This window comes from Sycon ciliatum, chromosome 12 (genome assembly GCF_964019385.1).
Source record: "Sycon ciliatum chromosome 12, ocSycCili1.1, whole genome shotgun sequence".
Taxonomy (NCBI): Eukaryota; Metazoa; Porifera; class Calcarea; order Leucosolenida; family Sycettidae; genus Sycon; species Sycon ciliatum.
In genome coordinates, this window is record NC_088654.1 from 20,173,431 (window position 1) to 20,191,044 (window position 17,614).

General features: G+C 45.2%; 2 long non-coding RNA genes across 2 annotated transcripts; both read left to right on the forward strand.

Annotated features, from left to right (window-relative positions):
- The first annotated feature begins 200 nt into the window (after positions 1-200).
- Positions 201-1,454, forward strand: LOC135828441 (uncharacterized). The gene is made up of 2 exons (XR_010555667.1): positions 201-969; positions 1,152-1,454. It is a non-coding gene; the product is annotated as an uncharacterized LOC135828441 (long non-coding RNA).
- A 647-nt stretch (positions 1,455-2,101) lies between these two features.
- Positions 2,102-7,028, forward strand: LOC135828547 (uncharacterized). The gene is made up of 2 exons (XR_010555702.1): positions 2,102-2,429; positions 6,084-7,028. It is a non-coding gene; the product is annotated as an uncharacterized LOC135828547 (long non-coding RNA).
- The last annotated feature ends 10,586 nt before the right edge of the window (positions 7,029-17,614 follow it).

The following is a 17,614-nucleotide window of genomic DNA, read 5'->3' on the forward strand; positions in this document are numbered from 1 at the left end:
ATGGGCCCCTCTACACCACACTCTTGTCTGTAGTCTACAGTACAGACCAGGGAGCCCTACACATACCACATATGTGTAGGGCTCCCTGGTAGTGGGTACAGACATCATGATCAGTATGTGTAGGGCTCCCTGATCATGATGACTGTGTCATTACGAAACCTCGAACCCAGATAACCATGATAAGGGAGTCGTAAAAGCCCGGGAGAGGACACGGCACACATTCCCAGAAAACATCTTTGCCTCGCGCTGCCGGGGAACGCTGCCAGGAATCGGTGTTGCGAGGCAAGGAAATTATTATTTTCGAAAATTGTGATGTCTTCTTGAAATACTAATTGGGACATTCTCCGATTTCTCTTAGAGCACGGAGACGATTGCTCCGTCGAGTCTTCTGATCTCTATTTTCATCCTCATCTTCCAGCTGCCTCACTCATTCTCTCTCAGTTTATCGAAGTTAATTTATTCTGAGGCGATGGAAATGCAAGACAAATCCCTAATTGTACTTCACTTTTATTTGAGTTGGGGTGAACGAAATGAGATTTGTGGAAAATGACGCCACTTCCCGTGTTAGCCGCTGGTCGTATCATACAGCCCATATTCCATTGCAGGTGATGGGCCAACGTTCGTGTTGAGATCCGCTGAGTTTCCTCGTACTCGTGGAGTTGAATTTGTGGCAGAAATTGCACTGAATTGCAGTCAAATGGTTGTGAATGAAACGAGATTTGTGGAAAATGACGCCACTTCCCGTGTTAGCCGCTGGTCGTAGCATACAGCCCATATTCCATTGCAGGTGATGGGCCAACGTTCGTGTTGAGATCCGCTGAGTTTCCTCGTACTCGTGGAGTTGAATTTGTGGCAGAAATTGCACTGAATTGCAGTCAAATGGTTGTGAATGAAACGAGATTTGTGGAAAATGACGCCACTTCCCGTGTTAGCCGCTGGTCGTAGCATACAGCCCATATTCCATTGCAGGTGATGGGCGAACGTTCGTGTTGAGATCCGCTGAGCTTCCTCGTACTCGTGGAGTTGAATTTGCGGCAGAAATTGCACTGAATTGCAGTCAAATGGTTGTGAATGAAACGAGATTTGTGGAAAATGACGCCACTTCCCGTGTTAACCACTGGTCGTATCATACAGCCCATATTCCATTGCAGGTGATGGGCGAAAGTTCTTGTGGAGATCCGCTGAGCTTCCTCGGCGTACTCGTGGATTTATGAATTTGTGTCAGAAATTGCAGTCGAGTGGACTTCTGTGCGTGTGTTGTGAGTAAATCGCGACGGCTCCCTTCCTTCAGCATCGTCAAAACGCAACATAGAGCATTATTACGCACTCGTTCCATGATTCATGATAATGCCTGGATTCTTTTAAAAACAATCAATGTGTGTTCCCTATCTATCTACATTGTACATGGTTGCAGGTCGTTATTTATAAATCTTGATAATTTCAACACTTTTCTACTCGTATACTGAGTACGCGGTGACTTGAGCCGTTTAGGAAACGGAAGTCTTGGCGAGTGTACAAAAGGTAAACCTATCATTTGTACTTCATAACGGAATTGTGCACAAAAATGCACACACACGTTCGCGCGCACACACACAAGCACACACACAAACACTGTACAAACACACACAAAAGTACAAGCACATGTGCACATACACACGCCTCCCCCCCCCCCCCCCCCCCACACACACACACACTCAACTCCCCACCCCTGTACTGAGTCTGACAGACATACAATCATGTTTATCCTTCCTTCGCCACCAGTTTCGGATAATGGTGTCAACAACGAGTTGTAAAATATTGGTATTTTAGGACTCCCTGCCCTGAAGACAAGCACAGCGCCGTGGATCGAGCAGATCCGGCCGCGCCGGCCTACAACTTGTAGCGTGCTTCACTTTCTGGCCGAGGCAAACATCGTCCGCGGAGGTATATTATGTATCAGATTGCAACGACCAGGAGGCTCTAAGTAGTGGCTGCAAATGACCGATATCCGTCACTTGCAGCTGACCATCAGAGACCTGTAGCTGGCCTGAAGAGTTGTAAAATTACTCCTTCGTAGCCGGGCGAGTCCGAGCGAGGGCGATTCACGGCTTGGTCAAAAAACTGTCGGCCTGGAACGTCAACGTCGATCTGCCGACACAGTTCACCTGGTTCACACACCTGACCTGGCATGCTGCCTTGCGTGAAAGGAACATTTTTCCGAAAGCAAGCTTCTTCTCCAAAATTCGAAATTTCCTTCCAAAAATGCCGTCGTCCTTGACCTCGAAGCTGAATGTTGTTAGGATAGAAAATTAGCGAAGATGTAGCCGACCCATTCTGGCAAGCTGTGTGCCCTCTGGATATGCAGTTGTTCGCCATGGTCAACAATCTTCTTCTCCTTCGTTCGTACTTTCACTTTCCTGACCACGAATACAAGCGGTACCCATGCTCAGGTTAGTGTTTATTTGTCTCTCTATGCACATACATGTAATACAATGTACTGTTCGTGCTGCAGGCACTGGCCGATCATGGGAATAGAGGAAGCAGCCAGCTTTCTTTGAATTCTCGTGCTTTCAACAAAAATATGTACACACTTTCATTGGCTCCTCTTTCCCACCGCCACCATGCATGCACAATCGAGCTTGCTTTAATGCCCTGCAGTGCAGAATGCTCCCACCACCGCAACCACCACCAGCAGCACCACAACCACCACCAGCAGCACCACAACCACCACCACCACCACCACCATGACCACCACCACCACCATGACCACCACCACCACCGCCGCCGCCGCCACCACCACCACCACCACCACCACCATGACCACCACCGTGACCACCACCACCACACCACCACCGTGACCACCACTATAGAAGCATTGTCGTGAACGGCACGTCTGCAAGAGAAAATAATAGTATGCCAGTGCTGTAATGCCCTGCAGTGCAGTATGCTCCTGCCACCACCACCACCACCACCACTGTGGAAGCATTGTCACGCACTGTACATCGATCCACAAGAGAAAATATGCCAGCGGCTTACTAGCACCTCCATGCTGCATGCGACCTGGACACAGCACTGTTCCCTCTGCAGGAATGGGGGCGGGGGTGTATTTCATTGTCCCTGCCTGAAATAATAATGACTACATGATATGATGTCCAGCTAACTTTGCCAGTAACGAACGACCCTTGATCGGGCATGAGAAAAGTGTTGCTATTTGGGAGTTGTCGTCATTCACGGGGTTTATAAAATACGGCTATATTGTTACTAGGTCTGAAGATAGTGTCACTATCCGTGGGTTGTTATACCCGTGGTTGACTGCAGATGCATTTGGATTATTCTATGAGTATATGAAGGGTATACGTTAAATATTTTCCCGAGGACATAACACGAGGAAATTATGGGGAATGCAGTGCATGTATACAATGGTGCTATCCATTTCTCCCAGGGCACTTTCCCAAGACTCCTCCCAATATTCACTCTTGGCGCGACCCATGTGAACTGAGCGGGGTGTATCGTTGAATATGCCCCTCTCAGAACGTCTACTGATTGGCTGAAATTGCCCAAATCATACCGTGCCATGGATCAATGCATGTCAGGGAGGGAGTCGTAGCACCCAAGGAAACAACACGAGATCATAATACCCAAAATGATGTACTGTAAAAGCAGAAATTTTCAGTGGTGTTTTATTTTCGGTAACTTCGGTGCCGACAATTTTTACCGAAAAAAAGCACCAAAATTGTTCGGTACTACTGAGTAGTACTAGCACCCTTACCTGGAAAGCGGGTATTACCGAAAATTTCCCTCCACCGAACCGCCGATTTTGGAGAATTCTGAAAATATTGCACCACCGAAAATTTCTGCTTTTACAGTACACAGATTGGATCCATGGAGATTCTACATGATCTGTGGTTTATGCAACTCATGATCGCGGACTTGACCCACTGGCCCCAAGCATGGGTCAGTCAAGCGATACTATATGCGAGCATGTATGTATCGCACTTGCCCCTAAGGCAGTAAGGGCAACTGTCACTGGCAGCCCGGGGTTGAACCCACATTATCAATTTTTGAAATTTTCTAGGGTGACACGAAAAGCTTCACGCACTGGGTGGTCACTCTCTATTCATGTATACCACTCTGCCAATAGTGCATAGAGCTCTCTTTTGAGCTGCCCAGCTGGCCCTCGTTATGATTTAGGCTGAAAGTCTACCGTGCCGTCTCCCTTATGCTATGACTCCATAATGCATAAGTACAGAAGAAAAAATCCCGGGGCTCCGTTGATGAAATTCTTTTTTGTCATGTGGGCATTTTTGATTATTGTGAATGGCGTGTAGTGCCGTAGTACAGTTCCTTTTGCTACATAACGTTTGCACAAGTCACGTTTCAGCAATTGAACTAGGAAGATCTATGTCTCTGATCTTGTCATTTGGCTCGGCTGGTGCTGTGCATTAACAACCATTGTCAGGCACCCTCGAAAGACCAACAGCGATGAGTTCATGACCCAAGCATTATTTGGGCCGTTAAGTTGACTAAACGGGAGTGTAGCAAGCTTTGATCGGCGTACTTCCTTCCGTACGTAGTGAAATGTTGTCTGAGCTGAATAGATTCTATCTCCTGCGGTTTAGTACAACAGTTTCACACCTAATACTGTAGATTCGACGTCTCCAAGAAAAACCTCCGTGGAGACTGGAAACTATAGCAGATCATAAATGATGCAGCAGCTCAGCTGATTCCCCAGCTCGTGTCTAGGTTCATGTACTTTGGTCAACGTGTTGTGGCAGACTCCATGTACAAAGCTGCATACTCTTGGGGTTATTGATTCTTGCTGATAATTCCATTAATGTTATTGCATAGATATGAGCATCATAATAATTGAATGTTGGCAAGACCCAACAAGGTATCCCTAATGACTTACATCAGATCTTCACAAAATGCACATACATCTTGAAAAGCCGTATTTTGGTTTCACATACACGTCTCATTTCTATCACAGAGATCAGCAGCCATGCGCCATTGGTGGTAATACTGGTAGGAGTCGCCCGAGGCTAAGCCAATAATTTCCGTTCTATACCCAATATACATACCCGAACTGGGCACAAATCTATCCCATTCCTTGGTGCTGACCCCTTTGATGCGCCCCCGAATCCCTTAGCATTATTAGTACCTCCAATTCATTTTGTTATCAGCTCACCGCATGCTCAGTACTGTGTTGTAAAGTATGCAAATTGTCGACGCTTTTAAATTGCAGCCTCCCCAGGGCAAAACACATCTCGGCCACATTGAAATTTCAGCCTGTACTGCTGATGCCTGTATACACTGTCACATTGAACCTTGCAAAAGGAATTTTAGGCTACGAATGCCCAGTAAATAAAAGGGGAGAAGGCACTGAACAAAGTGTCAACCTACGAATACAACCTCAGTGCAACAACGTGCTCTTTCTCTTTCTCTTTCTGCTTGTGTAAGCAGAAAGAGCACGTTGTTGCACTGAGGTTGTATTCGTAGGTTGACAGTTCGTTCAGTGCCTTCTTACCTTTGGTTACGTAATCTTGTTACCTTTTGCGTTTCCTCTAGTATATAAAAGGGGGGGGGGGTTGTCAAATGACAACCGCTCTATTCGGTTGCTATTCACTCTTGGCGCATGCACTGGACGAAAAATTCTTCTATCAGTGACGTCGAAAAAGTATGCGGTTGTCAGTTGACGAACCCCCTTTTATTTACAATTCAGTTGCGTGATGTCCACCACTTTCCGAATTAAAAATGCACAGGCCGATAATAGCCGAAAATAAAATATGCGCCGAATATGCAGTACCTTGCGCACTCTGTTAGAAGACATTAGGGCTACTGGGAATGAATGCCCAAGTAAAATGATGAAGTACAGTATAAATACTATAGGGAGTGCATTTGGCATGAATGCACCAAGCCAACTCTCCTATACAAACAGTATAGTGTTGCTGCCAAAAATATGATTAGCTAAAGTTGCCTTTTTGCATTATGGTTGAACTTTTTTTTCCTGTAGCCTCATTTATCACGAAATTCGTTAGCAAGACGAAGAGGTTTTATGTGAGCTTACTATTATTCTACCTGCACTTGCTTTTATCTTTTTTGTGCAGGACTCTGAGAAGCTGGAGGGACCCCACAAACCTCAAGCATTGAGGATACAACTTTTAACCAAGAACCAGGCAACATGATGTGCATGTATCACGTTCGCTGTGATTGCATCGTTTCAGGGTACACTGACAACATACTAGTACTAGTAACTAGTCCTTGATTAGCAGCAGTGGCCTGAATTATTGCCTGGCCGCTATTCATATAATCCTTTGGTGCTTACTCATCGCCTTGTTCTGTCTCTAAAATGGCGTATGGGTGTTCCGAGGCTTGTACTATTTGCTCAAGCCGCGCATTGGCATTGGTGCATGCCGGTAAATGCCAGCCACTGCTGCCTAGCTCAACATGTTTTGTATGATGTAGAATGCGCTCTGTGTATCTACAATCGAGTGACCTGCTTGTGTGGGCTAACTGTAACTACACAAACAGTTGCACTAGTACGTGCACTGTGCTGGCACAGTGTATCATACTCAGTCTTGTCACTTCTTCTCCCACGTTTACTGTATTGTTTAATTCACTGTACACCTCTTGCCCAGCTCCTAAGGCCACACAGAATTAGTTTGTTGTTTTGGGCCACTACACTCAGCTGGTGTAAGGTTGGTCTGCTTCTCTCTTCCTTCTCTTCGACGTGTCCAGCCAATCATTCATGTCAAGCTTTGCATAACTTAGATCACTGTATATACGGTCACCTGGGTCGGAAACGTCCATGGCTGCAAAATCACATCTTTCTTGAGGGACCCCATTTTATAGAGTGGACAACACTCACTTTCCTGATAGACTCACCTCAGATGGTGGTATTGTACCCATCCCTGATTTGTACATGCACCACTTTTTTGGCAACTCCGAACAGTGAGAATGTCTGCTGTGGATAGTTCTCATGCTTTAAACTCATTCCTAAATTGAATGTAAACAAGTACGGTATAATACTGCCAAATTGTAGTTCATTACAAGTCGTCGATTATGATCCTTTGTTGAGACGAAAGCTTCGGGACCTGGGAGTACTTGTGACATACCCATATCATACTCTCTCAGGTTCTGAAGCTCTGTGTGTGTGTCGTGTGTGCTTTAAAGTATATTATGAGCTCTGATGGTCTGCACTCCTCTTTGCATGGACTCATCTCCAGGGGTTATGGCGATTGAGTGCATGTATGTTCGGATAAGGGCGAGGGAAAACACTCATCTAAAACATACTCATTTCCCCATGCATACTTTCATTCCTCATTCTTTTTGGCACACACTCCAGCTCCTCGAAATTATCATGGGATGCATGTTGATGACAGCCTGCTACCATGCAGCCTGAGCAGTTTGGACGATCAATTATTCGGATAATCGGCATTCTATATTACTACAGTTGTAGCAGCTGTATTTCATGTACAGTACTACAGTAGAGTCGGGCGCCGAAGAACGTGTTGCCCAAGAATGTCCAGCCTGAAATGCTAAGAACGCCACCGCCTAAAGTTAAGAATGGCGGTGTTGGTTTTCCGGCAGCTTTCGGGATACATATGATCCTAACATGATTGTTTCTAAGAACATGTTATAAGAGCGCAGCCGGATGGCTGAAAAATAAGAACACCCCAGGCTAACCTCTTCGACACAACGTTCTTGGACGCTCGACTCTACTGTAGTATGGAAGAACACTCTTCGGCAGGGATGTTACATTTTAGAAATCATGCGTACAAGATGCCTATTTAAGTCTGCTCTTCTTTTATGACAAGCTTTGGCATGCATGCAGCTCTTAATTAATCCCAAAGGTGGAGTGCAATGACATGCATTTGGAACCGTGATCACTAAAATCCTGCGCTAAATTCTAAGATTTAGAACTATAAGTGATGTTGCACACCCAAGAACGTCGTTCCGAGGGCCTAGGTCGGGGGCGTTCTTGGAAGAACATCATGCTGGATTGTAGATAAACTATATAACCCACATCAAGAGTTCACATGAACTCTTGCCCACATGTGTGTGATAGCAAAAGCTGCGGTACAGTGCGGAGAAACTAGTATAACATACTAATATCACCAGTAGGTTTTCTAAACTTCTTGTTCGAAACTGGAGAATATTCCAGCGAGTGAATCCAGAGCAAGTGCTATGGAAATGGACTAGCGAGAGCTACTAGCCAGACAGACCCACGAGTCCTTTCTTGAACCGAACAATAATCATCTATGGCATTCAACGTGCAGTTTGGGAAGCCATGCAGTCCTGGGACAAATATCCAAATGCATTCTTGTCTCCAGACCAAACAACGATTGTTATCATACTTGACAATTTCCAACTCTACGACCACCATGCCAGCTCAAGCAGAAGCAAAGGAAGACGGAGATTTCTACTTGTGCAGCCATTCAGGGAGGAGCACAAAGGCTGTTTTAACATTACATGATTCGGCTGTGCACGCACTTTCCAAAAGTGTACTTATTACATACCACGTGAACTCTTAGGCTGTTTGCAGTGCGATATACTTACATGTGCATGCCCTTGCCGCACATTCACACTCCAGTACAAAACATAATTATGCAAATATGTAATGCACATAATGTGACATTCTACGCTTGAAAGCAGATCAGCATTCGAGCTTTTTCATTGCCTTCAGGCTGCAACAGCATATTGCAAGAGGGCACAATGGCCCAACCCAACATCTTCCAATGAATAACATCGGCCATGGCAGTACAGACCATCTGACATCACTCACACCGTCCATATACAAGAGAAGCAATGTTGATACTTCATAGTTAACACGTTACAAATACTACTGAGAGTGCATATAGGCAGTACACCAGGTTCAGGATGCATCGATCCATTCTTCTGCTTCAACTACCTTAGCTGCTCGTTTGACCTATGGCTATGCATGCTGTCATCAGTGAGCCACATCATTGCAAAAGACCGATGACGGAGAGATCATTGCGCGTGTGTAGTCACAATACTACCAGAGAAATACGTTCGGCAAATATAGGAATACCGTGGACAAAACTGTACACAATAACCTGCCTTGAAGCAAATCTCAGAAAGAAAGCGCTGTGCAGATGCATGTCAGCCGCTTCAGATTCAGTCACTTTGTGAGATCCAATATTCTTCCAACTGGAGTGTTCAGCCTTCGGTGATCCACAGAGACAGACACACAATCTGTTCCGTCCTTCCATATGAGAAACAGAGAGTGAACATGTTCCAGTTCATTCCAGTATGAAGGTGGCGGATACAGGCAATGAAAGTCATCGTTGGGCCAACATGACCAGCTTTCAGACATGGGTTCTCAGAGACCTTCGCTCATGATAATGGCATTCACCCTTGGCTACAATCCTGCAAAACACGTGAAAAGATTGCAGCAAAACAAACTGAATGTTATAAAGAAGCAAATTAGGAAAAGTAAGCCTATCATATTTGTAGTACAGTGAAGCTAAGATACAACACCCAGCAGGCAGGCAAACTTGCTAATATCCTATGAATTAGCATGCCTGGTCATGGCACACCGGGTACAAAATCATGCAACCAGCATAACGTTTCCACCTTTCCACCAGCATTGATAATCTATCGTAACGTTATTATCAAACTACATAACTGCTAAGAATGTGCAACTACTAACATAAGGTACGATCGGCTTCGAAATCAAATGATTATGAGCAAAGCGCATATATTTCTACATGTGCCATGTAGATAGAGTGTTTTATCAGGTTCAGTAGGCATGGATCCACAGTTCATTGTTCTGCTTCAACTACCGTAGCTGTGATGTACAAGTTTTGATCTCTGGCTACGCATGATGGTATTAGTGAGCCCAATGGCCCACAAGAACCGAAGTGATGAAACTTCTTGCCGTGGGTAGTGGGATCATCGAGTTGCCCACTCTTGGTTATGTACTCATGCCATTACCAACTATCAGTGCACAAGTACTGCTACGCCCTCACTATGATCCATTGCAACAATATCACCAGGCACATGCATGCTACTGCACCCATTAAACCAAGAGTCGCAAATAGGAAAATCTTTGCTGTAAACCACAGCTATAAGGTGCTTTGAGTCCAGTTTTGTGGGAAAGTTGCACTGCACGATGCACAATACCACATTGAGCGAATTTTTTTCACATAGCGTGAAGTGTCTCTCGAGAAATGCAATGCACAATGCATAGCACAGCGCAGAAAATCTTGCATTGCACCTGCAGTCTAAAACTGGTTGCCAGCCAGAGCTCTTGAGTCACATGCACCAGCATGCAGGAAGTGATGCCCATCACGTCTTACCGAACCTAGAAGTGGAGCTGGACTCAATTTCCCGTGATACGACCTGTGATGGAGCTGCAACAACCAGCGATGCAAGTTTGCAGTCCAATTATTTGAAACTGGCCCGCGATGTTGCTGAGAACGTACTCAAGGCAACATTTGAGAAATTACCTTTTGAAAAAATGTTCGGTACAAACCTGGCCGGATATTGTTTAAACTTTCTTCTCCCACGTTTACTGTATTGTTTAATTCACTGTACACCTCTTGCCCAGCTCCTAAGGCCACACAGAATTAGTTTGTTGTTTTGGGCCACTACACTCAGCTGGTGTAAGGTTGGTCTGCTTCTCTCTTCCTTCTCTTCGACGTGTCCAGCCAATCATTCATGTCAAGCTTTGCATAACTTAGATCACTGTATATACGGTCACCTGGGTCGGAAACGTCCATGGCTGCAAAATCACATCTTTCTTGAGGGACCCCATTTTATAGAGTGGACAACACTCACTTTCCTGATAGACTCACCTCAGATGGTGGTATTGTACCCATCCCTGATTTGTACATGCACCACTTTTTTGGCAACTCCGAACAGTGAGAATGTCTGCTGTGGATAGTTCTCATGCTTTAAACTCATTCCTAAATTGAATGTAAACAAGTACGGTATAATACTGCCAAATTGTAGTTCATTACAAGTCGTCGATTATGATCCTTTGTTGAGACGAAAGCTTCGGGACCTGGGAGTACTTGTGACATACCCATATCATACTCTCTCAGGTTCTGAAGCTCTGTGTGTGTGTCGTGTGTGCTTTAAAGTATATTATGAGCTCTGATGGTCTGCACTCCTCTTTGCATGGACTCATCTCCAGGGGTTATGGCGATTGAGTGCATGTATGTTCGGATAAGGGCGAGGGAAAACACTCATCTAAAACATACTCATTTCCCCATGCATACTTTCATTCCTCATTCTTTTTGGCACACACTCCAGCTCCTCGAAATTATCATGGGATGCATGTTGATGACAGCCTGCTACCATGCAGCCTGAGCAGTTTGGACGATCAATTATTCGGATAATCGGCATTCTATATTACTACAGTTGTAGCAGCTGTATTTCATGTACAGTACTACAGTAGAGTCGGGCGCCGAAGAACGTGTTGCCCAAGAATGTCCAGCCTGAAATGCTAAGAACGCCACCGCCTAAAGTTAAGAATGGCGGTGTTGGTTTTCCGGCAGCTTTCGGGATACATATGATCCTAACATGATTGTTTCTAAGAACATGTTATAAGAGCGCAGCCGGATGGCTGAAAAATAAGAACACCCCAGGCTAACCTCTTCGACACAACGTTCTTGGACGCTCGACTCTACTGTAGTATGGAAGAACACTCTTCGGCAGGGATGTTACATTTTAGAAATCATGCGTACAAGATGCCTATTTAAGTCTGCTCTTCTTTTATGACAAGCTTTGGCATGCATGCAGCTCTTAATTAATCCCAAAGGTGGAGTGCAATGACATGCATTTGGAACCGTGATCACTAAAATCCTGCGCTAAATTCTAAGATTTAGAACTATAAGTGATGTTGCACACCCAAGAACGTCGTTCCGAGGGCCTAGGTCGGGGGCGTTCTTGGAAGAACATCATGCTGGATTGTAGATAAACTATATAACCCACATCAAGAGTTCACATGAACTCTTGCCCACATGTGTGTGATAGCAAAAGCTGCGGTACAGTGCGGAGAAACTAGTATAACATACTAATATCACCAGTAGGTTTTCTAAACTTCTTGTTCGAAACTGGAGAATATTCCAGCGAGTGAATCCAGAGCAAGTGCTATGGAAATGGACTAGCGAGAGCTACTAGCCAGACAGACCCACGAGTCCTTTCTTGAACCGAACAATAATCATCTATGGCATTCAACGTGCAGTTTGGGAAGCCATGCAGTCCTGGGACAAATATCCAAATGCATTCTTGTCTCCAGACCAAACAACGATTGTTATCATACTTGACAATTTCCAACTCTACGACCACCATGCCAGCTCAAGCAGAAGCAAAGGAAGACGGAGATTTCTACTTGTGCAGCCATTCAGGGAGGAGCACAAAGGCTGTTTTAACATTACATGATTCGGCTGTGCACGCACTTTCCAAAAGTGTACTTATTACATACCACGTGAACTCTTAGGCTGTTTGCAGTGCGATATACTTACATGTGCATGCCCTTGCCGCACATTCACACTCCAGTACAAAACATAATTATGCAAATATGTAATGCACATAATGTGACATTCTACGCTTGAAAGCAGATCAGCATTCGAGCTTTTTCATTGCCTTCAGGCTGCAACAGCATATTGCAAGAGGGCACAATGGCCCAACCCAACATCTTCCAATGAATAACATCGGCCATGGCAGTACAGACCATCTGACATCACTCACACCGTCCATATACAAGAGAAGCAATGTTGATACTTCATAGTTAACACGTTACAAATACTACTGAGAGTGCATATAGGCAGTACACCAGGTTCAGGATGCATCGATCCATTCTTCTGCTTCAACTACCTTAGCTGCTCGTTTGACCTATGGCTATGCATGCTGTCATCAGTGAGCCACATCATTGCAAAAGACCGATGACGGAGAGATCATTGCGCGTGTGTAGTCACAATACTACCAGAGAAATACGTTCGGCAAATATAGGAATACCGTGGACAAAACTGTACACAATAACCTGCCTTGAAGCAAATCTCAGAAAGAAAGCGCTGTGCAGATGCATGTCAGCCGCTTCAGATTCAGTCACTTTGTGAGATCCAATATTCTTCCAACTGGAGTGTTCAGCCTTCGGTGATCCACAGAGACAGACACACAATCTGTTCCGTCCTTCCATATGAGAAACAGAGAGTGAACATGTTCCAGTTCATTCCAGTATGAAGGTGGCGGATACAGGCAATGAAAGTCATCGTTGGGCCAACATGACCAGCTTTCAGACATGGGTTCTCAGAGACCTTCGCTCATGATAATGGCATTCACCCTTGGCTACAATCCTGCAAAACACGTGAAAAGATTGCAGCAAAACAAACTGAATGTTATAAAGAAGCAAATTAGGAAAAGTAAGCCTATCATATTTGTAGTACAGTGAAGCTAAGATACAACACCCAGCAGGCAGGCAAACTTGCTAATATCCTATGAATTAGCATGCCTGGTCATGGCACACCGGGTACAAAATCATGCAACCAGCATAACGTTTCCACCTTTCCACCAGCATTGATAATCTATCGTAACGTTATTATCAAACTACATAACTGCTAAGAATGTGCAACTACTAACATAAGGTACGATCGGCTTCGAAATCAAATGATTATGAGCAAAGCGCATATATTTCTACATGTGCCATGTAGATAGAGTGTTTTATCAGGTTCAGTAGGCATGGATCCACAGTTCATTGTTCTGCTTCAACTACCGTAGCTGTGATGTACAAGTTTTGATCTCTGGCTACGCATGATGGTATTAGTGAGCCCAATGGCCCACAAGAACCGAAGTGATGAAACTTCTTGCCGTGGGTAGTGGGATCATCGAGTTGCCCACTCTTGGTTATGTACTCATGCCATTACCAACTATCAGTGCACAAGTACTGCTACGCCCTCACTATGATCCATTGCAACAATATCACCAGGCACATGCATGCTACTGCACCCATTAAACCAAGAGTCGCAAATAGGAAAATCTTTGCTGTAAACCACAGCTATAAGGTGCTTTGAGTCCAGTTTTGTGGGAAAGTTGCACTGCACGATGCACAATACCACATTGAGCGAATTTTTTTCACATAGCGTGAAGTGTCTCTCGAGAAATGCAATGCACAATGCATAGCACAGCGCAGAAAATCTTGCATTGCACCTGCAGTCTAAAACTGGTTGCCAGCCAGAGCTCTTGAGTCACATGCACCAGCATGCAGGAAGTGATGCCCATCACGTCTTACCGAACCTAGAAGTGGAGCTGGACTCAATTTCCCGTGATACGACCTGTGATGGAGCTGCAACAACCAGCGATGCAAGTTTGCAGTCCAATTATTTGAAACTGGCCCGCGATGTTGCTGAGAACGTACTCAAGGCAACATTTGAGAAATTACCTTTTGAAAAAATGTTCGGTACAAACCTGGCCGGATATTGTTTAAACTTTACGGTACTGTGTGAAGAAAACAACTATTTTATTGCATAGACTAAGGAGCTATCCAGCATTATCGATAATTTTCAGGAAATGAAAGAAGGACCCTCCTCCAACCACCCACCAACCCCCCCCCCCCCCCCCCCCCTGATTGATGTCTGCAATATCAATGTTTTTTCGAAACGAAACTCCCCTTGACCCACCCACAAACGAAACTTTTTCTCTTCGTGTAAAAGATCGACAATTATGGACCCGGCATTATCCATAATTTTCACGAAATGAAAAGCTTAGTTATGAGTAACTTGTGACCGTCCCCCACCCCCACCTACTCACCCCTCAACGAAAAATAGCTGGAATGGACTAGTGTTTCAGCTATCAATATTTTTCATTACGAAACCCTTCTTGACCCACCCGCCCATGAACGATTTTTTTTCTCGTTTCAAAGATACTCAATCTGTTAAAGATAGATAATTATGGACGGCCCCTAACGTGCCAGGTTTGAATGAATGGACCGTAGAAGATTGTTTGTGATATCACACGATCAGAACAGGTGACAACCAACACTACATGGCTGTATACTTGATGCGCTGCATTTACTGCGTGCAACGCAGGGAGCTGTAGCATCTAGGTAGACGGCACAGGCGACTGTAAAGCTAAATGACATGGGATTCGACCCAGGGGTTCCTGTTTCAGCCACCCCCGGGGCACCATTGGGCAGATCTATACCCGCTCGTACATGGCATTGCTAATCTGGGCCGTTCTCAGGGTCAGTAGGTCAAGGCCGTGATCGCGGGTTGCACAGATCACGGAGAACCTCTAAATCCTGACCCAAAATTCTATAAAGTATTGTGTAGTCTCCCTAAAGTGTAGGTGCTATGACTCCCTGGTGCGATGTACCTGCTGGGAAATAGACAAATTGCAACCAGGCCATAATTCGGATAGAGCAGACGATCCTGTCCTGGACCCTGTTCCACATTCAAAGCGTATCTAGACTCATATGGTGAGGGAGGAATATTGTGGTACTGACTCCGATTTTCATGCGCTAAGAAATTATCAAGTATATGTAACTGTAAGTGATAATCACTCAAAGTACGAAGCTAACAGTAATATTCACTGGTTAGAGGGAAAGGCACAAACGAGAAAGGTCTGAAGAAAAAAATGACTGTCACCACCAGGACTCGAACCAGGGACCTTCGCTTGAGGCCAGCGATGCTCTAACCACTGAGCTAAGGAGTAGCCGTCATCCCAGCCGAGATCGTTCAACATTTTCTTCAGACTTCGTAACGCACACTAACAACATCAGCTAATGGTATATGTACTCTTTTTCGATAGTACATGCCAGCTCTACCTTGTGATGTTGAGCACTCTTCGTTTGGTGGGGGTACTCCGATTGTCTAATGTGAACCACATTCCACCTACAATTCTACATTTGCAACGTTGTCCAATGTGCATCGGCACGCATTGTGCATAAGTGTTACAGCAGAGTGTAAATAGATTATCCGCACCCCTCGGGCGCACGCTTTCTCCAGGGGGTTCGGATGGGGAAAAATTCGGATAAGGGAGCAGTCACACATCCATCTAAGACTTGCACATTACTTCACGTTTCCATCATTTCTCACATTCTCTTCACAGGAACTAGACACAATCTAGCTCCTCAATATGACTCTACGGTGATACATTGTTGCTCCAACCTGTTGCAGACCATCTTGTGCACCGCTTGAATGGTGCTTGGGGTTGGGGAAAATGAGCAGAAGCTAATTTTCGTCCCTTCAATTCAATGGAAACTGGCATTTCGGATAAGTGATTGTTCGGATTATTGGCATTCTACTGTATTCATATTCACGCTTTCGGTACAGTCTGGAACAAGAGATCCTAGTTCGACTCAGACTGCCCTTTCCATAACACGTTTCCCATGTACTCGCAGTTCTTTTATCGGAACATCTTTTCTTCCCAACCTCAAATCCTGTGCAACGCCGGTTGGCTTTCCTCAGTTTCCTGAGTGGTGTTACCTCTCAATAGAAGCATGAGTGGCTATATTGTAAAAAATGTCCATAATTATCGGAGAAAGGATCGGATGTGGCTAAATAATTTGAAACTGTCCACTTCTCCTCACTGCGCTCTTGGCCCACATTTACCACACCATACCGAGGAAGTTCGTTCTTGGATAGATGCTCTACATCCTTCAGACATCTATCCAAGAACAAACTTCTTCGCTATGGTGTGGTGAATGTGAGCCAAGCGTGCAGTGTGGAGGGGTGGACAGTTGCAAATAATTTGACTACAATGTACTAAGCAGAACAGAGGCACTAGCACCTGGGTAGAAACTATTCTGAATTTTGAATGCCAGGGAAGGCTGAAGGATACCCATGAAACCACTGCCAAAGCAAACACAAATTTGAAAAGCAGTGCATGCATGGTGGCGGTGGGAAAGAGGAGCCAATGAAAGTGTGTACATATTTTTGTTGAAAGCACGAGAATTCAAAGAAAGCTGGCTGCTTCCTCTATTCCCATGATCGGCCAGTGCCTGCAGCACGAACAGTACATTGTATTACATGTATGTGCATAGAGAGACAAATAAACACTAACCTGAGCATGGGTACCGCTTGTATTCGTGGTCAGGAAAGTGAAAGTACGAACGAAGGAGAAGAAGATTGTTGACCATGGCGAACAACTGCATATCCAGAGGGCACACAGCTTTCCAGAATGGGTCGGCTACATCTTCGCTAATTTTCTATCCTAACAACATTCAGCTTCGAGGTCAAGGACGACGGCATTTTTGGAAGGAAATTTCGAATTTTGGAGAAGAAGCTTGCTTTCGGAAAAATGTTCCTTTCACGCAAGGCAGCATGCCAGGTCAGGCGTGTGAACCAGGTGAACTGTGTCGGCAGATCGACGTTGACGTTCCAGGCCGACAGTTTTTTGACCAAGCCGTGAATCGCCCTCGCTCGGACTCGCCCGGCTACGAAGGAGTAATTTTACAACTCTTCAGGCCAGCTACAGGTCTCTGATGGACAGCTGCAAGTGACGGATATCGGTCATTTGCAGCCACTACTTAGAGCCTCCTGGTCGTTGAAATCTGATACATAATATACCTCGTCCGCGTGCGCGCATCCCGTGTCCTCTCCCGGGCTTTTACGACTCCCTGCCATCGACCATTCGCATCGGGCGAAAGCACACGCTCGTCTCGCACCTACTA